Here is a 19,657-nt window from a genome sequence, read left to right on the forward strand (position 1 = left end):
TTTTCTGTTAAAAGAAGACAAGTTGTCCTAAATCTGCTGGCCTGTTCTATGGAAAATGTAGCACTTGGTAGTTTGCCCCTAGCAGAAAATTTCAAAAAATAGTGATAACTGTGTATAATCTGCCCACTCAATATAAAGGTGAGGTTTTAATAATGAAAAATAAAAAGGTGCTTTTTAAGAGTGATGAGTTGTTTAAAATGACTGTTTTTAAATGTTTCTATATGCATTTGTTACAAAAAGCAATATGATTTCTACCATCTATAAAAATTCATATCTGCACACTTAAAAAATTTGGGAACATTCTATAACTGACCGGTACTCCTCAAATCTGTCAAGGTCACCAGAAACAAGGAAAGTCTGAGAAAACAGGGAAAGTTAACTGTCACAGTCTGGAGAGCCTAAGGAGTCATGTTCTATCCTGGAACAGAAAAGGGACATTAGGTAAAGACAAAGGAAATCTGAAAGAAGTATGGACTATAGTTAATAGTAATATATTAACATTGGTTCATTAGTTGTGAGTAATATACTGTACTAGTGTAAGATGATAACAGTAGGAAACTAGGGGTGGGCCTCATGGGAACTCAGTGTACTCTCTGCAACATTTCTGTAATTCAAAACTATTCTAAAATTAAAGTTTATTTATTTATTTTATTTATTTATTTTTTTTGCGGTATGCAGGCCTCTCACTGTTGTGGCCTCTCCCGTTGCGGAGCACAGGCTCTGGATGTGCAGGCTCAGCGGTCATGGCCCACGGGCCTAACCATTACGCAGCATGTGGGATCTTCCCGGACCGGGGCACGAACCCGTGTCCCCTGCATCGGCAGGCGGACTTTCAACCACTCCGCCACCAGGGAAGCCCAAAGTTTATTTTTAAAAAAACTTGTAATCAGAATTTTCTAACCTGTTTATAAGTCTTCCAAACAAAAGATTGCAGTGAGTTTTAGACTCATAAACTAAATATATAAAAATGCAACATCCTTTAAGTAATTTGAAAGAAAATTTAATAATAAATATCGGGAAATTTACTAGCCATACCTTAATAAAAATATTTGCATGATTAATATCTGGGATGAAAATGAAAGTCGTGGTTTAGTAAGTATAACTACACTGTACTCCCTCCAATTATATCTGGTTATCTTGGTAAGGTTTCTCTAACCTATGATAGAAATTAAAAACAAATATTCAAATAAAAGGAACCAGATCTTCAAATCTCTATATGAAAAATTGTAAGCTGAAAGTTTTAAAATAATAGGATATTCAATTACATTGCTCACACTAAATTATTATTATACTAGTGAGAGTAAGGGGCTCTCTATAATCACTCCATTAATAAATTACAAATAAAAAGTTATTTATAGTCATTATATTTGACTTCATAGCATCCATTTTCATTTCTATTTTTATATATGTTTTAGAACACATATACAATTACTTGAATTTATTGGTGGCTTATGCTAAAAATTTTTTAAAGACAGAGTATTCAACCACAAGATTTGGAGACCACTGTAGCTTATGGATGGCTAGCTGAGACATCATACTTTGCTACAGTGGTTTCTTCATCATCAGGACAATGTTCATCTCTAGTCCTTACCTTAGCTCCTTATTCACATTGAACTCCTCCAAAACCATACATTTAAAAAGCAGAAAGTTTATTTGTGTGCACAGATTATATATTCAGTCTTAATTATTTTTTTAATAAAAACTAAAATTATTTAATTCTAAGAAAGGCAAAGCATAGGTGAAAGGGTATATTTACTCTAAAAGGACCCACTTTAGAACACAACACAAACAGTTGTTTGATGGTGTGTTAGACTCTGTGCTCTAGCCTTTCCCAGTGTTCCTTCTACACATCTGCAACCATCTCCTCCTGTGTGACCTATGAGAAGGGCAATGTGAGTTTTCATCCAAACTAAAACACTTCAGAGAGTGAAAGTGAACTCTATTAATAATTACACCCCAAAAACAAGTGTAAACTGGGATTGTATCATGCAAACACTGAATTCATAAGCATGAAATTCATAAGAGGGGCACTGAATTTATAAGTATGAAATTCATAAGAGGGGTCCAAGCTTAAATTATAAACGTGAGAGAAAGCTGCAAATATAATGTGCCTAAAATCATACAACTGGATGAACTTACCAAGGGGGGAGAGCATAGACAAAGAAAAGAAAACCCATTACTGCTTCCTAAAGTACCCCAACATGGAGGAGTGAGGGAAATGGGGAGGAAATCACAAAAAGCCTGAGAAGTTGTGGTCAAAAAGGTAGAATGGAAACCAGATATATGTAGTGTTCTGAATGGCAAGTGGAGGAATTATTCCCAGGATGTTGATAGGTCAAGGAAGATGAGAACTGAGAATTGACTATTGGCTTAACAAAAATGAGGTCATTGAGACTTTGATACGGTTCAGGAGGAATGAGAAGAGAGAATATAGTGATAGCATGCATAAGCAGCTCTTTCAAAGATGAGAAATATAAATAGAAGAATATCATGAGTGTTAATGGGTACAAGGGGGGGGTTGTGTTGTGTTTTATTTTGTTTTGTTTTTTTTTTTTTTTTTTTTTTTTTTTTTTAAGATGTTGGGGGTAGGAGTTTATTAATTTATTTATTTTTGCTGTGTTGGGTCTTTGTTTCTGTGCGAGGGCTTCCTCTAGTTGTGGCAAGCGGGGGCCACTCTTCATCGTAGTGCGCGGGCCTCTCACTATCGCGGCCTCTCTTATTGCGGAGCACAGGCTCCAGACGCACAGGCTCAGTAGTTGTGGCTCACGGGCCTAGTTGCTCCGCGGCATGTGGGATCTTCCCAGACCAGGGCTCGAACCCGTGTCCTCTGCATTAGCAGGCAGACTCCCAACCACTGCACCACCAGGGAAGGCCCTGTTTTGTTTTTTAAGATAGGAAAAATAACATATTGGCATGCCTGTGGGAATAATCTAGTACAGAGTAGAAACTGACAATGTAGAAGTGAGTTAATTGTGAAAATGACTCTACTACCCAAAGCAATCTACAGATTCAATGCAATCCCTATCAAACTACCACTGGCATTTTTCACAGAACTAGAACAAAAAATTTCACAATTTGTATGGAAACAAAAAAGACCCCTAATAGTCACAGCAATCTTGAGAACAAAATATGGAGCTGGAGGAATCAGGCTCCCTGACTTCAGACTATACTACAAAGCTACAGTAATCAAGACAGTATGGTACTGGCACAAAAACAGAAAGATAGATCAATGGAATAGGATAGAAAGCCCAGAGATAAACCCACACACATATGGTCACCTTATCTTTGATAAAGGAGGCAGGAATGTACAGTGGAGAAAGGACAGCCTCTTCAATAAGTGGTGCTGGGAAAACTGGACAGCTACATGTAAAAGTATGAGATTAGATCACTCCCTAACACCATACACAAAAATAAGCTCAAAATGGATTAAAGACCTAAATGTAAGGCCAGAAACTATCAAACTCTTAGAGGAAAACATAGGCAGAACACTCTATGACATAAATCACAGCAAGATCCTTTTTGACCCACCTCCTAGAGAAATGGAAATAAAAACAAAAATAAACAAATGGGACCTAATGAAACTTCAAAGCTTTTGCACAGCAAAGGAAACCATAAACAAGATGAAAAGACAGCCCTCAGAATGGGAGAAAATATTGGCAAATGAAGCAACTGACAAAGAATTAATTTCCAAAATTTATAAGCAGCTCATGCAGCTCAATAACAAAAAAAACAAACAACCCAATCCAAAAATGGGCAGAAGACCTAAATAGACTTTTCTCCAAAGAAGATATACAGACTGCCAACAAACACATGAAAGAATGCTCAATATCATTAATCATTAGAGAAATGCAAATCAAAACTACAGTGAGATATCATGTCACACCAGTCAGAATGGCCATCATCAAAAAATTTAGAAACAATAAATGCTGGAGAGGGTGTGGAGAAAAGGGAACACTCTTGCACTGTTGGTGGGAATGTGAACTGGTACAGCCACTATGGAGAACTGTATGGAGGTTCCTTAAAAACCTACAAATAGAACTACCATATGACCCAGCAATCCCACTACTGGGCATATACCCTGAGAAAACCATAATTCAGAAAGAGTTATGTACCAAAATGTTCATTGAAGCTCTATTTACAATAGCCAGGAGATGGAAACAACCTAAGTGTCCATCATCAGATGAATGGATAAAGAAGATGTGGCACATATATACAATGGAATATTACTCAGCCATAAAAAGAAATGAAATTGAGCTATTTGTAATGACGTGGATGGACCTAGAGTCTGTCATATAGAGTGAAGTAAGTCAGAAAGAGAACGACAAATACTGTATGCTAACACATATATATGGAATTTAAGGGAAAAAAATGTCATGAAGAACCTAGGGGTAAGATAGGAATAAAGACACAGACCTACTAGAGAATGGACTTGAGGATATGGGGAGGGGGAAGGGTGAGCTGTGACAAGGCGAGAGAGAGGCATGGACATATATACACTACCAAACGTAAAATAGATAGCTAGTGGGAAGCAGCTGCATAGCACAGGAAGATCAGCTTTGTGCTTTGTGACCACCTAGAGGGTTGGGATAGGGAGGGTAGGAGGGAGGGAGACGCAAGAGGGAAGAAATATGGGAATATATGTATATGTATAACTGATTCACTTTGTTATAAAGCAGAAACTAACACACCATTGTGAAGCAATTATACTCCAATACAGATGTAAGAAAAAAAAAGAGTAGCCTGTGCTCGCTGCAACTAGAGAAAGCCTGCGTGCAGCAACGAAGACCCAATGTAGCCAAAAATAAATAAATAAATTTATTTTAAAAAAAAAAGAGTTCCTGGGGCAATAAATTTGAGTAGTTGTAGGCAGTACTATCTAGTAGACAAATGAAGGGGTCAGCCCCAAGTGGGATCATGGAAATTTAATACAAAGGAAGGTAGCATATATATCTACTAATGCAGGTAGATGGGTAGGTAGGAATTTATCTTCTGATTGTTTTGATTTTTTCAGTGAAATGGGAAGCATGATCATCAACAGAGTGTAAGGATATGAGAAGAGGTATTGGAGGCTTAAGGGAGTGGAGAAAGCATTAAATACTCATTTGTGGGAATGGAAAAGTAATTGAATGAGAAATTGTAGCACTGGATAGCTGTCGGATAGATGATATTAATGTAAAAACATTCATTGCCCCTTCCGGCTAGCTCCTCCTTACCATGCTTAGCCCTGCAGGAGGATTATAATTCTCACCCCACTGATATTAAGCTTAGCCAGATGACTTCCTTTGACCAATGAAATAGAAGTGGAAGTGGCATGTACCACTTCAGAAGAGAAGCTCTAAGAAACATCATATGCAAGACAGGAATGGAGGCGCAGACCTACTGGAGAACGGACTTGAGGATATGGGGAGGGGGAAGGGTGAGTTTTGACAGGGCGAGAGAGAGTCATGGACATATACACACTAACAAACGTAGTAAGGTGGATAGCTAGGGGGAAGCAGCCGCAAGGCACAGGGATATAAGCTCGGGGCTTTGGGACAGCCTGGAGGGGTGGGAGGGGGAGGGTGGGAGGGAGGGAGACGCAAAAAAAAAAAAAAAAAAAAGGTAATTAATCTGTGCTCTCTGAAGAAAACTATTACCACTATAACTGAAAAAAAAAAAAAAAAAAGAAACATCATATGCTTCTACTATCTCTTCTTTCCTTCTGCCATGAGTACAGCAGCACCCCCAGGAAGGAGCAGTTCCATTAGCCTAGTTCCCGGAGTCAAGAGACAAAGGTGACTCACAGTGTACATTTAAATGAGAAATAAAGCTTTATTGCATCCCCTTTGAGACTCTGAGATTGTTTCGTATCACAGCACAACTAGACAAAATTGGCTGTCATGGGCAGAATTAAGGGCCTACTTGAAGTTACCATCATGAATATACACTAAGAAGTATTGGCATGGCTACGGGTTTATTCCCAGCCACATTCATCTGCATGGAGGCAGGCACAGCATGTGTGTAGAGCTGGATTTAAACAGGGTTGTGAGTCATTAAATTGTGTATAAAGAAGTAAGAAATTGGCAAGGGGTTTCAAGTGTTGCAAAGAAGTGTTTATCATAATTAACCATGAAATTTAAGGGAGAAATAAGGAATTGAGGGCACTGAGGAAGAGTGAAAAGGTGTTCGGGAAACAGATGGAAAGTCTTGGTTGGGAGTCAAAGGATTTTTGGAGTTGAATTACTGGAGAGAATAAAGCGAAAAGATAAGAGGTTGTGATCAGAGCATGGGATGTTACCTCTGTGGAAGAATGGCTGTTTGTGGTGACAAGATCAAGAGCAGTGCTGCTCAAAGCAGTATCAAAGCCAATCCTTGAGCCTCATATGGGTCCACAATGAGATAAATTGCAGAAATTGGGAATAAAAAGAAAATTTGACAACAATTTGACAGTGTCATGACACCCAAGCATTTGATCATGGGTTTGCATCTTTTGCATCTACATTTTTTTTAACCAATTTATTTTTATTTCATTTTCCAAAAGCATTTTTTATTTATGATGAATTAGATGTTACAAAACAGCAACAATAGAGAAAGGGGGTTTCATCTTCCCAGACAGTTTGAGAAATTTGGTCAGCACAGTACTTGTCAACTTTTTGATTTCTGGACCCCTTTACACTCTTAAAAATTATTGATGGCAAAAAATATTTTATATAGATTACAGCTATTAATATTTACTATATTAGAAATTAAAACAGGAGTTTTAAAAATATTTAATTCAATTAAAATATAATAAACCCATTAAGTGTTAACATGACTATTTTTATTTAAAAAAATATGTTTTCCGGGCTTCCCTGGTGGCGCAGTGGTTGAGAGTCTGCCTGCTGATACAGGGGACACGGGTTCGTGCCCCGGTCTGGGAAGATCCCACATGCCGCAGAGCGACTAGGCCCATGAGCCATGGCCGCTGAGCCTGCGCGTCCGGAGCCTGTGCTCCGCAACGGGAGGGGCCACAACAGTGAGAGGCCCGCGTACCGCAAAATATATATATATGTTTTCCAAAACAAAAAAAAATTAATGAGAAGAGTGGCATTATTTTACATTTATGCAAATCTCTCTAATGGTTGCCTGAATAGAAGAGAGCTGGATTTTGAATCTGCTTCTATATTCAACCTATTTTGATATTACAGGTCATGTAGTCTCTGGAAGACATTGTATATCATGAGAAAATGAGAGTGAAAAAGGTAAGTAACATCTTAGCAATATGATGAAAATCGTTCTTAACCCATTGGCCCCCAGAAAGTGTCTTGGAACCTCAGGGTACATTGGACCACACTTTGAGAACTGCTGATCTAGAGTAAAGACAATGGAATGTGTCTAAGGCAGGATGTAAGGCAAAAATCATTGGAGGACAGAAGTTGAAAAAATTGAGAGACCGGAGTATTGGGAATGACCAAATCATAGCAGAAATTGTGTTAAAGAGAATGGCAGTGTGTAGAAGAGCTAAAAATATACAAGGCACAGGTGGGAGTAAAGCAGAGAAGGGGCAAGATTTCCTGGATGACAGCACACATGAGTAATGACTTGGAGAGTCTTCCTTTGGAAGTTACAAAATATGAAGAAAACTGTTAAGAGGAAGTGTTCAGCTTAATAAAAATCTGGAAAACTAGTTAATTCAACTCTTTGCAGGGCATTAAATATGATAACACCAAAAGAGATCTAGGGATTAAAATGCTTTTGTTTCTCTCCTTGGTGTGATGTCTGCTCATTTATATTTGATAGTTATTAATTGCAATGACTTTATTACCAGCAATCTGGATGATGCTAGCTAGCCATGGTTTTTATTTTTTGGCACTCTATAAATCTCCTCCTATGGTACAACAGGCCAATAAAATAAGCATTACAATCCTTCAAGAAACAGTCAATAGTTTATAAAATCTAGACAGTGACTGACATGTCTGGATTTACTCTCCGCCAGCTATTAGTAGCAAAGGTCAAAAAAGAACAATAAGTCAACTGAAACTTCAAATGAGCTTACATCTCTCTTTTTCAGACAAATGAGATCCATGCTCCCAGGAATGTGCAGCTCAGAAATCAAAATGACATCTTTGGCTGAGCTACAGGAGTACAGAATTGGGAATTTCAAGTAGACTTAAATGCCACATTTGGGAAGGTTTTAAAATAAATCACATCTAAATACCAGACCTAAATTAAAAGGCTATTACTCTTGTTGAGTTTTGGCATTTCTAAAAAGATTTTAGGGCAGAGGAAGGAGGAATGAAAAGGAGACTAGGACAAGAGAACAGAGTTCAGGGACCTCCTAGGCTCACCAATGAAAACATTATTGAACAGAATAGGAATGATTTGCCAAGGAGACATTCACATTCCCAGTGTAATTAATTTTCATTCCCATCATTAAGCATGAAAAGTTAGGAAGTACATGAAGCAGAGAATTATAAATGTTCCCAGGTGAAAAATAAGAAGCACTTGACAATATTGGTATTATTTAACACTCACTGAACACCAGAAATGGGCCAGGCATCATCCTGAACAAGGCAGTAACATACCATAAAGTCCTGTGAATGGCTGTGATGAGCCAAAGCCCTTATGTTTCATCAGTAGTACTATCTGTCAATCTGGATTAAGTAGCAATTTAAATTCTGGCCATTGTTTAGTAATGCTTTGTTATACTTCTTCTAGAACTACACCACTGTCATAAAGCAAATTCAGCAATTGCTTGATTGACTATGTACCTGTTCAGGATATCTTCACTTGGCTTCATGATACCTGCATTCTGTGTACCAGAAGAAGTAGAAGAGCTCAAGTCACAGTTTACAAATTTACAAGCCAGTTTACCACCTCTTCCCATCTGCCCAACCTGCAGTATTTCGAAGGAGTGTAAAAAAGGTGTTTCTTTTATTAAAAAAAGTGGCAGAAAAGAAAGCAGATGCATAAATGTTTGTGAGTGAAGAACTCAAAAGACATTAACCTTTTTTTGTGTATATATACCTCAGATGTTACTATCCTTACTTTTTATTTTTTTATTGAAGTACAGTTGATTTACAATGTTGCGTTAATTTCAGGTGTACAGCAAAGTGATTCAGATTTTTTTTTCAGATTCTTTTCCATTATAGTTTATTATAAGATAGTGAATATAGTTCCCTGTGCTATATAATAGATCCTAGTTGTTTATCTAGTTAATATATAGTAGTGTGTATCTGTTAATCCCAAACTCTTAATTTATCCTACCCCTGCCTTTTCCCCTTTGGTAACTCTTTGTTATCTATGAAAAGACATTTACCTTTATTCAATTCCCATTCCTTACATACTCATCTGTACCCCAAATATGCCATGCAATGTTGACTCTTCTTTCCCTGGCAAAATCAAGAGGGCATTTAAAGCATCGGAGGCTCTTTCTTTCTCTCTACATCAGAATTCAGCCAATGTGAGAATGGCAAGGCACAATTTAGAGAGCTTAGCACAAGGAGGGTCAAATAATAGAACACTAAAACCTTAAAGGAAATCATGGATTTAAGCATAACCATAGCTAGTATCACAGTTTTAATGAAGAAAATAAAAGAGAGTAATGATATATGCTTAAGATTCCTTTCTAGAAATCCAGAGAAACACAGAGAATGTCAGATGTGTCGTTTCTGTGTGATCATGGAATGATCAAAAAGGAGTTGGGGAGTTTTCTTTCACTTGTGCTACCTCTTTCCCCAAAACTAACATGTTTCTTCTACAGCATAGCTATATGACACCCTGACACAATCTAAACAGGCATGCCCCTTTTAAACCATGTTTCAAAAGGAGCAAACTAAAAGCTTTCTATCCATTATGTTCTCAGTCTGTAACACATTATTTTTTAAATGCATAATCCTAATAGCTTTTTCCAGTTTATCTCTCTCAACTCTTAAGATGAAGTTTTGCAACTGGATTGCTGACTAAAGATTCACTCTAAAAAGGTATCATGCTGTTTTGGTAAATGGTCAACTGTTGATAATAAGTTTACATTAAGCCCCATTCACATTACTTTTAGCACTTCTTTGGTAGGGGGTCTAACTATGGAAACATTTTCATATGTACATAGATTTTTTATAATGTTTCATCCCATTTAATGTGCTTAAATCTGTTAATGATTGTGCATGCCCAAGGTCAACATGTTTATTTCATTTATGTCACGTTCAAAATGATACAGATTTAGTTCAGACTCTGATCATAAATTTTAGGTGATGCTAGTAATTTAGGTATTTTAGATGATGCTACTAATTCAAAAACTAGCCCAACTTTAAATTAATTTTTTCAGGAATGTAGATAATATATATGCACTTGGACCCCCAAGAAAAGTGATGACAAGGGAACTAATAGAGTATAAGAACAAATGAATACCAAAGGCAATCACTTCAAGCAAATTCTCTCATCTAGATAACCTATCCTATGTTTAAACAAGTGACATATTTTTTAAATGAACTGCTTGATGTTACAGTTAAGCAAGGGGATAAAGCAGAGAAATTCAGCCCTATAGTCGTCAGAATGCTTTTGTGCTTAGAAAGCTCTCAATGTGGCAGAAATAATGAGTTTTGTGGCTTTTGAAATATTTTCAAAGAACATTCATATCTATTATTTCATTCTCATTACCATCTTAGAACATTAGTACAACAGATACTTTTATCACATTTGATAGAAGAAATTGAAGCAAAGATTTGTCCAGAGTCAAAGTTAAGTGGAAAATCAAAAGTAAAAACTTAGTTCTCTTGGTCCCTTGATGTGAGAAGTTGAGATAAGGTCATTTCCTGACCCCTAGCAATGTGGGGAACAAGATGCTTGGCAGTGTTCCGGGGGGTGTCTGTCAGCCTCAACACTACTGACATCTTGGACAGGATTATTCTTTGTTGTGGGCGGGGCAGGGAGGACTGTAGGATGTACACCCTCTACATTGTAGGATGTTTAGCAGTATCCCTGTCCTCTACCCACTAGATAGGAGTAACTCCTCCCTCCTAGTCGTGACAACCAAAAATGATTCCAGACATTGCCAAATGTCCCCTGAGGGGAAAAATTTCCCCAGTTTAGAACCACTGATCTAGAGGTGACTTCAAAGAAGTCACATAACTCCCCTGCTCTCAGTAGCCAAGGAAGATAACTGGTTTGGAGAGTTTTACCATCTAGAGCTATAAGAGAGGGTCTGCAAGAGATTGCTTTCAGCAGAGATTGCTTTCAGCATAACGTAGAGTTTTTGGAGCAGTAATATTTCTTCCACTCTTTTTCCCTCATGTGAGAAGCAAGGAAGTCAACATCACTTACTATAAGGTTGTTGGTGCACTAACAGTTCTCACCCAATGTGACCTTGTTGGTGAGAGAAATCAGCTTGTATCTTGAGAGTGCTGAGCCACAGGGCTAGCAAAATGAGCACCAAAACTCAGGACTTCCCTATGTGAGCATAAAGGCCATGCACTGCACAAGAACACCTAGATGAGATTACAAACAAGGACTGAAATACAAACCATGCTCCAAAGTCAAGCTGTGAGATCTGGCACAGTCATACATCTCTGTATACATAGATGAAAGAGATACAGAGTTTTATTTTTTCCAATTCAATTGGAAAAATTTTTTTCCAATTCATTTGGAAAACATTTTTTTTTTTCTAATTCTATTGGAAATTTTTTTTTCCAATTCACTTAAAGGCACCATTTGGGCTAATAGTTCTACTGGGACATGGTCAAAGGATGAGGAAAGAGAGGGAGTGAGAAATAGGGAATCCAGGAAGATGTCAACACTATCTTCAGTTGGCATGAATAATGCTGTGGCTTCAATGGTCTCTTGGCAAAGTCAACTTCAGGTACAACTGGTATATGGGTCAATTGCTAGGCATTGGGACTCCTGCAGCTAGAGGCTATGTGGCGAACTGATTGGGGTAAAGGGGTATAAATGAAAGGGGTCTAGTATAAATTGAAGAGAATTATGAGTAAACTCCCCACCTTGACCTACTTGAAGAACTAACAAATGTTAGGCAGAGATGCATCACTAGCAGACAAAAATGAGGTAGCAACTTTACCATCACTGACAGCCAACCTACCAGACAGTCTTTTAGGAAATGTCTTCTTCTATCTCCTCCCTGCCCTCAAACTAAAGATTACACATACAGAGAATAAGAAGAGGGGTGTGAAAAGGCCCCTCTACTCCAATGCTAGATGCAGAAATCTACCTGTGCTTGGGCCAAAAAGCATTTTCAATTAAATATAAGATAGGAGTTTGTAAATAAGCAGGACTATATTTCAAAACTAGGTTAAGACTGGTTTAATAGTTAAGTGTAACCCAAAATGGTAGAGTTAGAATAAGATGCCACTGGGGAGGCTGCCACCCAGAAGAAAAGAGGGTTTGATAGAACACTGTTCTTAAGTCTTTTGGGAAAAATAAAATCTTTTCGTGTGAGTCTCTGAAACCAACCAGTGGCAATGATTAACTAATTCTTAAACACATAAGAATTTATTTCTTCTAAAAAACTAATCTTTCTATTCCCACTTTTATCCTGAAGGACAGTTAGTCAGAATCACCTAAATAGGCACAGGGCTTTTAATTGTCACTGAGAGGCTGTGTGTTCTCATAGAGATTTTCAGTAGTTAACATTTATTATTATTTCAGAATTTGGCAAAGGGGGGTAACACTTCATTATTAGGATAAGATACCCAACACTTTAAAAAGTAAATATTACTAAAATTAAAACTATATTCAAGCTTAATTTAAGCATAATGACAATTACATGTTCCTTAAAAATCACCTTCATGTTTTAGATCTATGCATTGTATTCTGTACTCTAGGTAGAAACCCAGATATTTTTACACATGGGCAATCAAGCCAGATTTAAAGTTTTCTTTCCAAAGAGCTCCTTCATAGCCCACAAACAAGATATGAGCTCACATAAGACACATAGTTCCTATTTTTTAACAAGGCAAGGCCTTAGCCACCACCGACACAGAAATTAATTCCTTAAGCACCTATAGCCTCTCTTCGGTTCCCTGTAATACTATCCCATAAAGTAACCCCTAACAACCAGCATTGCAACTCTCAGGATTTTACTCACCCTGCCTTTCTCTGCTATCCCCACCATGGAAAGTATTTGCCATAGAGACATAAAGGTTCTTCCAATTTCAAGAAAAGTTTTGACATATTCCTAAAATTTTAAGATAGAATTTAAGAATTTTTATGTTCTTCTACCTCTCAGCTTATTTACTTATATGTAGATGTCCAGAGATAAAGGTATTTACTAACCTGAATGAAAGAAAACAGACAGGTGGAGCTTAGGGGTCCAATCAAAGACTTTGAGGGTATAAATAAAACAGTGGTCTCTATTGGCCCCAGAAACATAATCAGTCTGCAAATTTCTCCCTTCTCATCCAGGGCTCCCAAATGTGAGTTTCTCTATAACCCATCCTCCTTCCACTGTTCTTTTCTTTGCAAAATCCCAGCTCTGGACAAATCTAAACATTCAACTTCTCTCTTTCATATCCATGTTCTTAAGCACTAATGAGACCAAAATTCTATGATGATAAAAAAATGATGAACCAATCTTCAAAGCAGTTGTTGTTGCCTAGTTGCCTTCTTCCAGTGGCAGTAAAACAGATTTTATTAACTCTTGCATTCCAATTCTAATCATTATTAAGTTTATTTGACATCTCTACTGAGATTGCCCTTGCATATTTAATCTTCATCTAATCTTCTAGGCTTTAGGAGTCAGTGTAGTCCCCTCACCTACAAGAAGTTTCCCTTGACTTCTTCAGCCATGTTAGGTTATTGACTCTGGGTTTGTATGCAGACTTTGAATACATTTATCACAACACTTTCCCTACTGTTCTATAATTGATGATTTACATTTCTGATTTCCACAATAGAAAGTAAAACACTTAAGGGAATGATTTTGTATTATTAATACCTAGCACCATGCCTAGCAAATACATATTCAATAAACAGCATTAAAAAAGAGATGGAAAGATGAGAGGAAGGAATAAGGGAAGGAGGGAAGGGAGAGAGGGAGGGAGGGAGGGAGGGAGGGAGGGAGGAAGGAAGGAAGGAAGGAAAGGAAGGAAGGAAGGAAGGAAGGAAGGAAGGAAGGAAGGAAGGAAGGAAGGAAGGAAAGAACGCAGAAAAACATTATGAAGGCACCTAAAATTTTTCTCAGAAGATAGATTCAGGCATCCATTTTTTAAACTTTCCCAAACACAATCCTCTGCTTCTCAATTTGCTACTGACATTTTTATCCGTACAAGCTCCTCCTGTCACATTGCTTTAGTACCAGTTTCTCCTTTGCTATGCTCTAAAGAACAATTGCAGAAGGATGTGAATGTGTATGAAATATATAAAACCTAAAGCCTAGAAGCCTTGTGTTTTCTGTTTCTAACATGCCCTTAATGATACAACACTTTCATTTGACTCTTTAATGTGCCTCAGCATGCCTTTCTCTAGGATTCTGTCACTGATTCCCTGGGACAGAGCCAGAGGTTAATTTTAGTGATGCCTCATTGCTATGTCTAAAATTATCTCTCCTCATTGATCCCCAACCAGAACAGCCCTAAAAGCTCGAGTTAGCTAACTCTTTATGTCCAGATAGGCATAACACTGTTAGAGATAATAAGGGGCAGCTCTTGTGATCTGATCACTTAAGAGTCTTAGTGTAGGGTCACCAGAGGCAACAACTGTCAGGCTCCAATGTGTCCAGTCTTCCTCTTTCACACAATCTTCTGAACACAGTCAAATAGAACTCCAGATAACTAGGTCATCAGCTCCTCCAATAAGCTAGGACATGGGTGTTTTCAAGTTTAGACCCTTGCCTTGTACCTCATTCTATCAAGAACCTGGAAGAGGCTGAAGCTGATAAACACTTTTGTAAAGGTTTCCCTGGTGAAGAGGTGCTTGAAGTTTTTATGCCAGAATAAAAGGTAAAGGTTAACAAATGTAAAATAGATAGCTAGTGGGAAACAGCCACATAGCAGAGGGAGATCAGCTTGTGCTTTATGACCACCTAGAGGGGTGGGATAGGAAGGGTGGGAGGGAGGGAGACGCAAGAGGGAAGAGATATGGAGATATATGTATACGTATACCTGATTCACTTTGTTATAAAGCAGAAACTAACACACCATTGTAAAGCAATTATACTCCAATAAAGATGTTAAGAAACAAAAAAGGTAAAGGTTAAAAACCTTCAAACTGCTGTAGCTACAACTCTTCTCAGAGTTTATAGTTCATTGTTAATTTATTTATGTGAAAGAGACACAAAAACAAATTCATTTTGACTCAAACACAGTTGGCATGCATTTTGCATTTTCTTTTAGGAAAAGAAATTATTGATAGAAACAATATAAGCTAATGATGAGAATTAGTTTGGTGGTCATTCAATTAATAGTTATCTTACTATAGAAAACTTAACTTTAATCATAATTTAAACTTATTTTTGTTATGCTATTAACCATAACTTTATATTGCCTCCTAGTTGAGCTTAAAATGATGTGGACATCCAAGTGAAAATGTCCTATAAATAATTGGAATAAAAAACTAGAAGAGGGCTTCCCTGGTGGCGCAGTGGTTGAGAGTCCGCCTGCCAATGCAGGGGACACAGGTTCGTGCCCCGGTCCGGGAAGATCCCACATGCCGCAGAGCGGCTGGGCCCGTGAGCCATGGCAGCTGAGCCTGCGCATCCGGAGTCTGTGCTCTGCAACGGGAGAGGCCGCAACGGTGAGAGGCCCGCATACAGAAAAAAAAAAAAAATTCTAATAATAAAGTAAACCTTATATAACATGAACAAATAAAACTTCATTATTTTTTTCTGTTCCGATTAAATTTTGCTAAAACATCCATCAGAGATTACTGATCAATCTAAAAAAAATTCAATACTTACATATTAATAAGTCTTTTGTCCCAAAATCAAGGGAGAAAAGAAACCTCTGGAACATAAGGTACTGTGTTCTAGGGGCCAATAAGATAAACTAAGAAAAAAAAAGACAATTATTCAACTAAATACAACAGAGAGAGAATTATATTTGGATTTTTTTAATAAAATAAGAAGCAAGATAGCAGAAGGTTTTTTTAGTTTTAATGATTTTATTGAAATTTAGTGAAAATTTAAAAATAAAATTTAGAAAGTTTAGAAATTTAGAAATCAAATTTAGAAAAATTAAATGAAATTTAGAGTTAAATGCTCCTTTCATCCTATGCTGGGAAACAAATTTCCATTTAAAAGAAAATTTGGTGGAAGAGTATATGTAGGAAGATGGAAGTAGCCTTTAATGAATAATACAGTGTTTACTCTGGGGAGAAAATTCTCCACGTGGTCATCAAAACCGTGGGATGGTGATGATGATGATGGTGATGGCAGGGATGATGAAATACTAGGGGAGGAATGACACACATGCCTGGTTAGAAACTCATTTCTGTAGTACAGCAGTTTTGTATCGTTCAGTCTACTGTTTTCCTCTCTTCAAATTAGGTCCTGCCTAATACTGAGATTGTCATACTAAGTAAAGTAAGCCAGACAGAGAATGACAAATATCATATGATATCACTTATATGTGGAATCTAAAAATAAAATGGTACAAATGAACTTATTTACAAAAGAAAATAGAGTCACAGATGCAGAAAACAAATTTATGGCTACCAGGGGGTTAAGGGGGCAGGGATAAATTGGGAGATTGGGATTGATATATACACACTACTATGTATAAAACAAATAACTAATAAGGACCTGCTGTATAACAGGGAATTCTACTCAATATTCTGTAATGACCTATATGGGGAAAGAATCTAAAATTTAGTGAAAATTTAAAAATTTTTTTAAATTTAAAAATCAGTTGAAAGAACAAGCAAATCAATAATAAATAAGATTTGTGCCCTTTGTTTTATTGTATCTTAGAAAGGTAATAATGGCCACAAATCTGCCCTTCTATGTGATGGTTGCATGATTGCCATCAACAACCAACTCAGTTTTCGGTTTTGGACGGAGCTCAGGGAGAGGACTGGGGCTGGCGGCTTGAACATAGCCTGAAGGGGTTAGTGCACCACGACTAGCCGCGAGGGAGTTCGGGGAAAAGCCTGCACCTGCCGAAGAGGCAAGAGACTTTTTCTGCCCTCTTTGTTTCCTGGTGCGCGAGGAGAGGGGTTTAAGAGCGCTGCTTAAAGGATCTCCAGAGACGGGCGCGAGCCGCGGCTAAAAGCGCGAACCCCAGAGACGGGCGCGAGCCACGGCTGAAAGCGCAAACCCCAGAGACGGGCGTGAGCCGCAGCTAAAACCGCGGACCCCAGAGACGGGCGGGAGACGCTAAGGCTGCTGCTGCCGCCACCAAGGGGCCTGTGTGCAAGCACAGGTCACTCTCCACAACCCTCTTCCGCGGAGCCTGTGCAGCCCACCACTGCCAGGTTCCCGGGATCCAGGGACAACTTCCCCGGGACAACGCACGGCGGGCCTCAGGCTGGTGCAACGTCACGCCGGCCTCTGCCGCAACGTCACGCCGCCTCTGCCGCCGCAGGCCCGTCCCGCACGCAGTGCCCCTCCTTCCCCCATCCATCAACCCCCGGCCTGAGTGAGCCGGAGCCCCCGAATCAGCGGCTCCTTTAACCCCGTCCTGTCTGAGCAAAAAACAGACGCCCTCCAGCGACCTACACGCAGAGGCAGGGCCAAATCCAAAGCTGAGCTCCTGTGAGCTGTGAGAACAAAGAAGAGAAAGGGAAATCTCTCCCAGCAGCCACAGAAGCAGCGGATTAAAGCTCCACAATCAACTTGATATACCCTGCATCTGTGGAATACCTGAAGAGACAAGGAATGATCCCAAATTGAAGAGGGGGAATTTAGGAGCGAGATCTATGATTTTTTTCCCCTTTTCCTCTTTTTGTGAATGTGTGCGTGTATGCTTCTGTGTGAGATCTTGTCTGCCTCTTGCTTCCACCATTTGTCCTAGGGCTCTATCCGCCCATGGTTTTTTTAAAAAAATTTTTTTCTTAATAATTAATTTCAATTGTAATAAATTTATTATACTTTACCTTCGTTCTTTCTTTCTTTCTTTCCTTCCTTCCTTCCCTCCTTTAGACAACGAATCACCCCAAATTGAGGAGGTGGTCTCTGAGAGCAAGATTTATGATTTTTACCCCCTTTACCTCTTTTGGTGAAGGTGTATGTGTATGCTTCTGTGTAAGATTTTCTCTGTATAGCTTTGCTTCCAACATTTGTCCTAAGGTTCTATCCGTCACTTTTTTTTCTAAATATTTTTTAAGTCAATAACTATATTATACTTTATTTTATTTTTACTGTAACTTCTTTCTTTCTGTCTTTTGTCCTTCTTTCCCTCCTTCCTTCCTCCCTCACTCCCTCCCTCCCTCCTTTCTTTCCTTCTTTGCTTCTTTCTTCCTTCCTTCCTTTCCGCCTTTCCCTCTTTCTTTCCTCATACTTCTACCAATACTCTCTACCTTTTCTCCCTTTTATTCTGAGCCGTGTGGATGAAAGGCTCTTGGTGCTCCAGCCAGGAGTCAGGGCTCTGCCTCTGAGGTAGGAGAGCCAACTTCAGGACACTGGTCAACAAGAGACCTCCCAGCTCCACATAATATTAAACGGTGGAAATCTCCCAGAGACCTCCATCTTAACACCAGCACCCAGCTTCACTCAATGACCAGCAAGCCACAGTGCTGGACAACCTATGCCAAACAACTAGCAAAACAGGAACACAACCCCACCCATTAGCAGAGAGACTGCCTAAAATCATAATAAGGCCACAGACACCCCAAAACACACCACCAGACGTGAACCTGCCCACTAGAGAGACAAGATCCAGCCTCATCCAGCACAACACAGGCACTAGTCCCCTCCACCAGGAAGCCTACACAACCCACTGAAACAACCTTAGCCACTGGAGACAGACATCAAAAACAACGGGAACTACGAACGTGCAGCCTGCAAAAAGGAGACCCCAAACACAGTAAGATAAGCAAAATGAGAAGACAGAAAAACACACAGCAGATGAAGGAACAAGATAAAAACCCACCAGACCTAATAAATGAAGAGGAAATAGGCAGTCTACCTGAAAAAGAATTCAGAATAATGATAGTAAGGGTGATCCGAAATCTTGGAAGTAGAATGGACAAAATGCAAGAATCAGTTAACAAGGACCTAGAAGAACTAAAGATGAAACAAGCAACGATGAACAACGCAATAAATGAAATAAAAAGTACTCTAGATAGGATCAATAGCAGAATAACTGAGGCAGAAGAACGGATAAGTGACCTGGAAGATAAAGTAGTGGAAATAACTACTGCAGAGCAGAATAAAGAAAAAAGAATGAAAAGAACTGAGGACAGTCTCAGAGACCTCTGGGACAACATGAAACGCACCAACATTTGAATTATAGGGGTTCCAGAAGAAGAAGAAAGAAAGAAAGGGACTGAGAAAATATTTGAAGAGATTATAGTTGAAAACTTCCCTAATATGGGAAAGGAAATAGTTAATCAAGTCCAGGAAGCACAGAGAGTCCCATACAGGATAAATACAAGGAGAAATACGCCAAGACACATATTAATCAAACTGTCAAAAATTAAATACAAAGAAAGCATATTAAAAGCAGCAAGGGAAAAACAACAAATAACACACAAGGGAATCCCCATAAGGTTAACAGCTGATGTTTCAGCAGAAACCCTACAAGCCAGAAGGGAG

This window comes from Phocoena phocoena, chromosome 5 (assembly GCF_963924675.1).
Source record: "Phocoena phocoena chromosome 5, mPhoPho1.1, whole genome shotgun sequence".
NCBI lineage: Eukaryota > Metazoa > Chordata > Mammalia > Artiodactyla > Phocoenidae > Phocoena > Phocoena phocoena.